We start from the raw sequence: 11,172 nt of genomic DNA on the forward strand, positions 1-11,172 counted from the left end.
GACTGGCATGGGGGATGAGCAGAGGTTATGCTGGCTGCCTGTTGTGTTCAAATACATTGATCCTCTCCCCAGAGCCGCATCTCTTGTGTGCAGCCAAATCACGTGTGTTTGCAGGAGACAGTATGCTTGTGTTTCTCCCACGACCCTGCTGGCTCATTAGTGTTATTTCTGGAGGTCTTGTTTCCACAGTAACAAGCAATTACCATTGTTCCTTGGACTGCCAAAGTTACCACCAGCAACGCAGAGGAAGATGCGTTATTCTCTATATTGGGATAAAATGCCTTCATATGTCTTGCTATCCACTGAATGCCAATCCTGACGCAGGTCCTGTGCAAATAGCACACTCCACCCCCTGCCAATGCTGCTTTTGCTGGTATTAAGACATGCCAAATTCTGAAATGATCCGAAATGATCTTCTCAGGTCTGTGGCTACACTGGCAACGACAGGGTCAGGATTTCAGCAGCAGGATGACTGTACCAATGGTAGCTCTGGTAGGAATATAAATAGAACAGCTTGGAGGCAGTTCTTTTTGCAACTGTGATTAGCCCTCTTCTAAGTAATGCTGGCTAGTGACGTCAATAAAATATACTCTCTGTCTTTACCCTATAGCTTCTACCAGTACAGTGGTGGAACTCCCACAGAGGAGTCTGGTGGTCTTATGCTAGCAGGATGCTGAAGTGTCTGTATTGCACAGTGCCTTCATCATCCCCAAGGGGTGATGTGTGCGCATCTGCTCCAACCATTTCTTCCATCAGTGGTTTCTTCTTTCCCTTTTACCTTTACATTGCACACAGACAGATTCAGCTAGAATGGGCTTTAAACCCCATAGAACATATCCTGAATTTCATGTACATGTCAAAAGAATAGGCAGCTGGGAAGCTGAAGGAAGATGGGCTTTTGTAGGCAGGAGAAGTGGGGTAGTGGGACACTGGGGTCGCTGGATTAGGTTTCATGACTTGGAGAGTTTTTATGGCTTTCAGTGACTCCAGTTTCCAAGTCTGACTCCATATTCTAAAAAGCTCTGGGACCACGTTGTAGTCTCTGAGCTCCTTTTAACAGAGTTTTCTTGTGAATGGGTGAATGTATGGATCTACATACATGCACCCACTTGCCCAAATGACTAATAACAGGTGTTGGAGGGAGAACATGGCCTCTAGCCTCCATAAACCAAAGCACAGGGGAGTGCAAGGAGTCTTGCTCCAAGGTAGCTGAAGCAAAGAGATCCCGAGAGGCATTTTAAAACTGGGAAGGAACAGCCTTTTGTGAAAGGTCTTGGAAACACCTGCATTAGAGATTTTTAAAACCTGGACTTACCAGAAAAGGTAGAGGACAGTTTCATAAGGGCCAGTATATGAGGGTGACAATGAACAGAAAGGGTGCTGCTTTGACAGCTGCCAAGATTGTACTGCTTTAGCTGTCCTTGAGGAAATAAAACCCCAACAGCAAACACACTGTCTTTTCTTGGGATGGAGAAAGGGATAGGCAGAAACAATTGGGATAGGGTCCTTGATTCTTTTTTCTGCCAAAAGCCCCACCAAGTCTGTGAAATGAAGGTAGAGCAGGGAGTCAAACACAAGTGGAAAGAAAGCGCCTCTATATCACTTATCTGTTCTAGAGGCCAGGCCTAATTTTTAAGTGTCTCTCAATTAGTGGGGATTGAAGTATTAGCAAGTCCTTCAGTTTTCTTGGGGGCTGATCATGGAGTGAAGGCAGCACCACGGAGAAAGCTTAAGAAGATATCCTTAGGCATGGGAGAGCAGTCTTACCTAATCCAACAAGTTTCTCTTCTCCTCTTCTGTGTTGCATCCTCCTAATGCCTTGGATTTTAGCATGGTCTGTATGATGGGGGAAAAAAAAAGATAATCTTATTCTCCACACGTAAACCAGAATCTAGTGTTTGAGTTCTAGGTGATGGCATACGAGGCTTGGGTGGTTCATAGTGAGCCAAGACTCGTTCTTATATTGCAAGGAAAATATTCCCATCTCGAAAATAAACCAAGCCTTTGCTCTTTATCTGTAAGCTTCAGGGCACACACTGGCATCTCACATTTTTCAACCGGGGTGGTGTGCCGAGCTTGCCAGCAGACACTAGGTGGAGGCCTTGGGCTGCGGTTTCACCGCAGTCGCTGAAGGCAGAAAGAGCCGAGGACTTGTGCTTTCAGAAGGGAGATCTTTTTCTTTTCTTGCTGCTCTCACATGCTAGAAAGGAAAGTCCAAGCTCTCCAGGTGCGGAATGGGATGAGCGGAGGAATGGAGGAGATGTGTCTGTCCCATCCCAGGTCCTCCCTGCAACAGGATTTTGTGAGCAGGGCTGCGGTGAGAGCGTTGAAGCCTTCCTAGTTCTTGGGTGTGGTCGGGTTGCAAGATTGATTTAATTTATCCTGATTTATTTTATCCTCATTTATATATCCTGATGGGGATAATTTTGAGATTACCATGAATGCATATAAAAAGTATTAAAATTGAAATGAAAGTGAGTACTGATGAGCTGATTTATCTAGCAACAAAGGCTGGTAGAACCAGCTAAGATGAAGTGCATGCTGTATATTTATGATGATTGCTTTCGACAAGGCCTCCAATCTTAAAACTATTCCAAATAGGGAGATTTAGAGTTAGTACAAAGAATGAATCACAGGTTAACTGAGAGCCAGATGAAACTTGAAATGTTCATTTTGAGAGAAATTTCAAAGTTTATGATTTCAAAGCTTCTTATTACTCTTAGTGATAAAAATACTGTCTTCAGTGTATTCCTAAGAACTGGAAATTATGAACGTTTCAATTAGATACTTTTAGAAAAATAACTGATGTTTTGTTTTGAAAATTAGTTAAGTTTTGGTACAGTTTCACCTGTCAGTTGTAATGCACAGTTAGGTTATGCCAAATCAAGTCTCATAAGAGGGCATGTTATGCAGTCCTACCAGTAACATAGCATACCATGAATATCATAATTAAATATTCTGTTATATAATTTAGTACAGGTGATATTTAATTTCCAAAACAAGTGATTTTTCTACCACGTAATGAGTTTTCTATCAAAAGCGGTACCAGCTTTATTAGTCTGTGCTGAATAAAACAATTTAAATTTTTACACTCTGAAGAAGAAATGTGCTGGGTACTAGTTAGGGACCATTGTTTTTAATATCCTAGAAACCTGATTCCAGGCTAATGGCAGGATATTGAACATATCAGTGTCTCCCATTATTAACTGAAGAATGTAAAAACAATACAGGCAGTAGAATATGATAAGAAAATATAAGGTTGCTTTCAAAATTAGTATTTTAATTTGAAAGAAAATCTGGCATTTTTTTCCCTAAGGCAAACTTTCCAGTACAGAAAACGTTGTTTGAGCCTCCTTTTCGATAGGGATTTTTCATTACGAGTTTGTGAAAAATGTTGATTTTATCAAAATAGTATTTTCTGGCTGAAGACTGTTTCGATTAAAATTTTCTCACTAGTGTGAGCTGTTATGACACTCTCCTCCTCCACCCTCTGAGCTGTGGTAAAGGGGTAAGTGAAGTTATTGATTTATCTTTCCTTATTTTTTTTTTAGTGCAATGACTTCGAGAGCTCCATGGCTGTTCTGCAGACAGATGTACAATTGTGAAACATCAATATGGACTGCAAATCTCTACTGTCAGTCAGCTCCTCTTCCTCTCTGCATAACGTAATCCCTATCTCAACAATGCCTGCACAGATACACATTTGCAAAGATGTTTTTCTGGAGATAGCGTGCATAGCAAGCCCTCCTTTACTTGTTCTCATCTCTAACAACATTATATGGAGTTTCAGTTCACAGTTCACTGTGTTCCCCCTCCTACCACTGAAATGCAGCCAACTCTGAGCTGCGACTATTAAACATCACACAAGCAACACCATGAAACAGACTGCGGAAAGCAAAGGAATTCAGAGAAAAGCAACAAACTGAGTGAGGACTGCAAGGGTTGCCTGGGAAGTGATATCAAAGGATTATAGGGAATGAGTAGTGGTTAATAGTGATGCAGAATAGCCATCACCTTGATATTCATGTGACACCAGCATGCAAGGGAGAACTTTTGAGGGTGGCACAAAGACATGTCACTAGGAGTAGTCAGGTTTCAGCCAGGGGGAAGAGCAGGTCAACTTCCCTAACCACTGAGTTTTGTCAGACTGTCAGGGTCCCAAGGAAAGGGCTGCAGGCATCACTGCTTGAGGGTTTTAAAACTGGTCAAAGTTTCAAGACAGGACAAGGCAGTATCAGGACAGGTGAATAAAACAAGATGGAGTAAATAGCCATATCTATCCCCACTTTGTATGAGTCTGAGAAAACAGTTAGGAGAAAGATAAAAAGGTCTGAAGGAACCTCATGTACAAAGTTAGAAAAGAGTGTGAGCTGGCATGACAAGAGCTGGGACATGGCAAGGGAAAAGCTTTCAAAGACAGTGCTGTTCTTTGACAATCTGATGACCTTAGGGTAGTAAAGGAGGAAAAAGGGGAAGATGTGCAACAAATCAGAGGAAAGGAGAAATGTGTGTGAATGTATGTCGCTGTTTATGTGTGTGTGGCACAACAGGAATCTCATTCAGATTGGAAAAAGCATTGTAGGTGTCTGCATCTCAGTTTGCTCAGACTAGTGGCTGAGCACTAGTGTGCACCTTGGCACAAAACTTGCACATGAATTCTTGCTGCTTTAGGTAAAGTGATGAGGGGGGAAGGTTGCCAGACACTGTCACTGAGCATTCAACGGACAAACAAGAAGCAACTGCGAAAGTCTGTTCACAACTCAAGTTGCATAGCAACACTAAATTGTCAGCTTGCTATTATGGCAGTCCCTTACATTATCCCAATTATTAGAGCCCTTTTCAGGAATCATGCAGTATGATGTTACTAGCCCACTCCCAAGCTGGTTGTTTGACCTTTGTCTCTTGCTGAATGATGCCATGTGATTTGCTGCAAAGGTGTCTCGAAGTAGTACACCAGAGAGAAAAGTCCTTGAGGACCCATCAACATAGGCCTTAGGGAGAAAAAGATGTGCCTGTGCAGGATGGGGCAGGAGAGACAGACCAGGGAGCAGCAATATCCTCAAAGAAGTCTAGTGTCTGACAAACTCAGCAGGATGTATGTTACCCCATCGCTTCTCTGAACTGAGTCTTCACTGATCCAATTGAAAGGCTATTTTAAAGGGTGAGCCGCAGTTGCTCGTAAGATGTGTTTCAAACTCTTCCAGTGCAGACTTGTGCCTGGTGGTTGGATCACTCCGATGGACCACTGCTGTTGTGAAATCCTAACTTCCAGCCAGCTGTTTCCTGCTTTTCAGTGTAAGCATCTTGTGAGCTGTCTCCTGGTGGAGATGCTGAAGCACAAAAGCAGTCGCAGCATCATCCTCCTGTGATGTTTCAGACACTGCCAGCATCTGAAACAATGCTTAGAAGTCTGCTTGTCTTGCAGGATGTTGCTAGTGTCCTGCATAATTTCTTTCCTGGATGTCTTGTATAACACATCCTCCTCCTCCCTGTTTCATTCTAATGCTGCTTCTTTTGCTGGCACAAGATCCTGAAATGCCCCTGCTATCTCTTTGCAGCCAAGGCAACCAGGGTCACTGGACACCAAGGTGTAGCTGGCATTTTAAGGACGCGAATAAACTGAATGAGCTCCTTTACTGCAAACAGCAGACTGACATGGACTTAGGACACCAGGTAGAGTGGAAATTAGCTTACAGGCCTTTTGCACTGGGTGATGGGGAGAGTCGTCTGCTTAAGCAAGTAATTCGCAGTGATGTATCTCCTTTCCGAAGAGTGCCTTGTTGTAAACTATACCAGCTTTTTCAAGATCACCACTGCAAATTATGAACAAGCAAACAGACCTCAGAAGGACAAGATAGACTGCCTGTCCTCTCTGTAGAGAGTAATGGAATTATTCTGCTTCATTAAAACAACTGATGAGGAAACAAACAGCCTCGAGATTCAGTTCCTCTATGTTTCTGTGCCCAGAACCCAGAGCACACAAATGGCATAACACCCGGACTAGATGCTACAAGTCACTCTTGCTTGATATTAAGGGGATCAAACTCGGACAAGGTCTAACACAGCAGGTGATAAATGTCCATATATGATATTGCTAAGAGAGATCTGATGGCCATGGAGCTATCCTTGACAAAGGAACATCTCTCTAATGCAAAATAGCTTAGCAGTCCTTACAAAGAAGGAGCAAAAGGTGTTCATCTGACTTTCTCCTTTCTTCCCTTGAGTATCTCCCATGAACAAGAACTGCTGGATGGGACACTCCATTCTTATGCTTATTTCTCTCTCCAGGAGTGAGTCTCCTTCTCTCTGTCTGTGTTTTAGATTTGTCTTGCTTCCCTCTGAGGCTGAGGGATTTGAGATCATTAGAGGGATAGCAGGTGTTGGAGTGGTCACTGGTCCCCACCAGCTTTGTCATCCTGAGGACCACTATCAGGAGGGATTTATCCAAGAGCTCTGCAGAACAAATAGACTTTGATGCCTTGTAGCTGCTCCACACATGTTTGTTGATCGCCCTGGTACTTCAGTGAAGGAGTCAGTCCTGAGTTTTAGGCTGTATCACCCAGACTGAAGAGTTTTGTATCACCTTGCTGCCATGGACTATCTGGAGATACAGATACAAGAGGCTGTTCCATGGGGCTGGTATGCATTTGATAATTGTTATGGCTTTCTCTTTTTAACTTGGTCTTCTAGTTTATGGTGGAGAGAGAGCTGAGGATCCCCACTGATGAGTGGAGGATTCTTTTATCAGATCTTACACTATGGTCAGACCTCTTTAATATTTCTCTCCATGTATCTCTATCAGTCTCAGTCTGTATGTGTTACTGAGTACCATCTTTGCAGTGCCTCAGCTTTATTTGACAGTCTGAGTTTCCTATGACCTTTTGAGGATAACGTTTGCAGGTTAAAATGTGCTGAATAAGGACAAATGAGAAATGCAAAAGAAGTGAAAATAGGCAGGTTTTAAAGAAGATCATCTTCTGTCAGCATTGTTTGCATGTGTGCTCATTTCTCATAAACATTCAAAGGCTCAAGTTTCCTGTTGCTAGTATACATGGAAAACAAATGTCAAGGCTGCACATGACTACTTGCCATAAATTAATATTAAATGTGCACACGCACTTCATCTGGAAGTGCTCATACACTCCTCTTGTCAGAAAGCAGAATAAATAATGATCAGAATCACCACCTAGAGCTGGTGATTTCCATCTGTAGATATGAAAATGCTCTACAAGGAAGGTCAGGATCATAGCCTCCAGTTTTGCAAATGGGATGCAGTTCCTCAGTAAAGTCACTTGTCTGGTAGTCACAGAGCTGCTTCCCTTCAGGTCACCTCTGCTTCTGCCTTAGGTGCCCCTCACTGCAAAGGATCTCTTCTCCCTTGCATCTCTTCTGGGGTGGCCAGAGGCCTCCTGCAGCAAGCTTCCTTGTGGAGCAGGCCTGACTGTGTGCTTGGGTGTTGTGTACCTCTCCTACTGTCCTTGTCCTTTTATCAGGGATCTCTCCTCTTCCAGGGCTGTCAGAAGAAGATTTGTAGTTCTGAGTCCTCTCTCTGCTTTCTTGTGAGGGTTTTCATCCTGACAGTCCCCCAGACTGTGCAGAGATGCAGGATGCAGGAGGGTTATAAGGTGGGTGTGTTGTTTCCTGCCAGGGCAGATTTTGATAACAGGTTTTACAAGGTTCCCTGGGAGGATGGGCTTGGTAGTGGCTTCAAGAAATGAAATTTAGTCAGAAGGGACTTGATCAAAGTGTCTAAAGTAACGTGTATCAGAAGAGGTCTGCCAGGAACACCTTTTCTTTGTGTCTCTCCAGAAACGAAAAAAGGGCCATTCAGGGAAAAATTGGCAAATACAGTACTGAAGTACTTCACACAGTGGTAATTAAACCATGAGGCATATTGCCACTGGGTGTTCTGGAGGCCACAAACTAAAGTAAAAAATCCCAGTGGCTCTACAGAGTGAGCTAGTTTCCAAATTCCTAGAAATTAGAATGTTTCTTGAGCCTCCTTCTGCAACTTCTTTTCAGGGCTCTGAGGGCACCACCAGCCCTGACTGTCCCTGTCCAGCATCTCATGGGGCTCCTTCCACCCTGCTGAGGTCCCAGGACCCCATTTCAGACCTGCAGGGCCATCAATCCCTGCCCCAGCAACGCTGCAGCAGGTCTGCTCTCCAGCTCCCTACAGCCCTGCCCTGACCAGCCATGGGCCCTGCTGCACCAGGGAGTTACGCGATGCCCAGGACTGGGGCTGCTCCTGGTGCCCCCCAGCCGCCCTGCTTCCTGGCTGAAGTGGTGGGATGTCCCTGGGGAGCCCCAAGCCCTGCTGGTGCCTTGACACTTCTTACACTGTTTCGTGTGGGCACTGCTAGACTCTGTCGGCTGCGTCCTGCTCCATTTGTGTGGTTTCTCTTAAGCCGTGTACAGTCTATACCACCACATGCCATAGCCAATAACATTTTAAAAGTGATTCCCTCCCAATATACTGGTTTTATCTACAGCAAGAGTGTTAATGCCTGCCAGGATGTAGAACTGGTTGTGGAGACTGCAAATGCGATACTTGGACTAGTAAGTCATTTTACCAATGCACTTCCTCTTAAAAGTCATCGTTGTTAGAAATCATTGATCTTTTCCTTGTCCTCTTAGTCTGACAATATCACAGCTCCAAAATGGGAAGCCTTGCTGTGTGAGCAAAGATACACAGATCAATATCCCTTCTCATGGCAGCAAATGAAAATGAGTGGTACAAAGGTAGACTTCCACAACCTGTTAGCAGGAACAGTTTGGAGGCAAGCATCAAATGTCATGGCAGTTGAAATGAAAAAAGTGAATATAGATGTTTATGACATCAATCTGCCTTGGTTTGGAGTTTAAAGATTATTTTGAGGATAGTTGCAACATTTTATTATAAAATTTCTAGAATTTCTGGGGAGAGGGAGGGGAATGAAGCTAGAAATATCTGTCAAAATAGCTGTATCTCACAGTGTTTGGGTACATCCATTTCAGAAAGGCAGGTAGTCAGTCAGAAGAGACTAAGGGACCCATGCTTTTGTGAACACACACTCCTATGCATATTAAAACTGCAGGCTACAATATCTTGGCTCTAGATTTACCAGCAGATATATTGCAGCTCAACAACCAAAGTCCCCAATACCAAAATCCGTTAACTAAAGTATAGCCTCGTTACAGCCCAGGTAAATTTGGTTCTTGGTCTTCCATTGATGAGATATTTGAGCAGAACATGTTGCATCCATTTTGAGGATTTTCTTGCACCATGCAGGACAGAGAGATCATGGACAGACTCAACTTTTTTTAAAAAAAGGAAATAACTTTTCAGACCAAAGAGTTAAAAAAATGTTGGTGTGCTGACATTGTGTTGGGTTGTGGGAGGGGAGAGGTTTTTTCCCCCAAGTATGGAAAAGCCTTCTTGCTCTTTCCAGTTTTGATGCCAAGGTCAAATTCACAGCCCAACTGCACAGGGGGATGGCTGGGCTGCCTTGCTCGCACGCTGCTTCGTGGGCTTGGCAAATATGGGACCTGACTGTGCATCAAGTCCGAGGAATCCCATAGGAAGCCTCTGCAGCGAGGATTTAACTTGTGATTGAAAGCAAGACAAGGTTGCATCCACATTAACCTCCTCTCTGCAAAAACCAAGAAGGTCTCCCAACTCTCTCCTCCCCAAACCCCCACGACTTTTCCTCTTTCTTTGATTTTTCAGCTAAAAATAGGGTGACAGAGGGACTGTGGGGTAAGCAGCTGGAGTAGAGCGGAGACAGTTGCCATAGAAACCAATGAGCCACTTAGCAGCACTTGCCTTCCTCCTTTGCCTGCGGATTTTTTTTCCCTCTTGTGCGTGGAGGGGCAGTGTGGGGGGAGCCGGAGGAGCCTCACACGCAGCCGGGGCCCAGCTCACTGCCCCACGGCCACCCGGGCTGCCAGCGCTCCCGCGGAGTCTGCCTCCCAAGCGAGGAAGGGGAGAGGGAGGACAGACGTCAGATGGAAGAAGGGTTTGGGCGTCAATGCTTGGACATATGCTGAGAGTCTCCCCCTCACCCTGGCATCTTCCTCTCCTCTCATGCTAGATGGCACTTGGACGGTGCCCCAAATATGCAAAGAGGGCTCTCCAGGCCACTGGTGCCCTGCCCTGTCTCTAAAGATCACAAATAGCAAAGAAAGCAGGGTTTTACGTGTTTAACTGTGTGTTGTATTACACCCCAGGCTTGAGTAGCCATGACAGTCGTTTGGAGGGTTAGAAGTGGGGAGTGTTCCTCTCCTCTCAGGTCTTTCTTCCATCATGAAAAATTAACATTTGGGTGATTATTTAAAATAGATATCCAACCTACTTTTGGTTCACATGGGGCTAAAGTTGCTTTAATTTCACTACATATACATTTCTCAGTGGGGAAAACCTATTTCCTTGAAAGATCTGAAGCTCTAAATGGGATACCTGAAACATATTAAACTATAATTTGGTTATACCTGATACTGGTTTGCAGTGCTTGATATTCAGTCTGTTTTTTCTTTTTTTTTTTTTTTCCTGAGACTGAAGAGACATACATTGTTAGGTAGCACATACTTCACTAAGTTTATTTTTAAACTTAGAAAATATTATCACTAGCAAAAAAGTACTAGATTGGCAGCTCTTGGAGAATGAAATCTTCTCTTCAGCCCTGGAGTGACAGAGCCAGTTTTGGTAAGACCTTCCCACACCACTCCTCATCTGTGCACTCCAAGCGTGGCTTCCTCATAACCTGAGTCATATGAAAAAGCCCCAGCTGCTCACACCTGAATGCAAACCCCAGGTGTCTGCTTGCAGGTGCTATTTTCTTTCTCACCCTGTGTTATGTGGAAATAGTAGCAGCAAAGACAGATATGCATTAATGGGTGCTGCCAGCACAGTAAAGCTGTAAGAAATTTGCCAGCAGAACCATACCTGGTAAAGCTTGATGATGTAGTGCTTCTCCTTCAGGTTGCAGGTTACCATCATTTCTGAAACCTGGGAGAGAAAGTCTATCAGCTAGAAATCATGGTAGATAAAATTGAAAGCAGTTGCTAGAAATTGGGGCTGGATAGTTTTCCTCTTGGTGGTCTGAAACTGGTTTTTTGTGTTTGATTTCTCCTCTTAACATGGATGGAGGACTGAAAGATAATAAATGGCATCACACAGCAGTGCGTGTAGGG

At 44.1% G+C, this 11,172-nt stretch overlaps 1 long non-coding RNA gene across 1 annotated transcript; it reads left to right on the plus strand.

Moving 5' to 3' along the window:
• Window positions 1-2,084: 2,084 nt before the first annotated feature.
• Window positions 2,085-4,263, plus strand: LOC103915372. The gene is made up of 2 exons (XR_663519.1): window positions 2,085-2,302; window positions 3,552-4,263. It is a non-coding gene; the product is annotated as an uncharacterized LOC103915372 (long non-coding RNA).
• The last annotated feature ends 6,909 nt before the right edge of the window (window positions 4,264-11,172 follow it).

This window comes from Pygoscelis adeliae, unplaced genomic scaffold (assembly GCF_000699105.1).
Source record: "Pygoscelis adeliae isolate BGI_AS28 unplaced genomic scaffold, ASM69910v1 Scaffold60, whole genome shotgun sequence".
Taxonomy (NCBI): Eukaryota; Metazoa; Chordata; class Aves; order Sphenisciformes; family Spheniscidae; genus Pygoscelis; species Pygoscelis adeliae.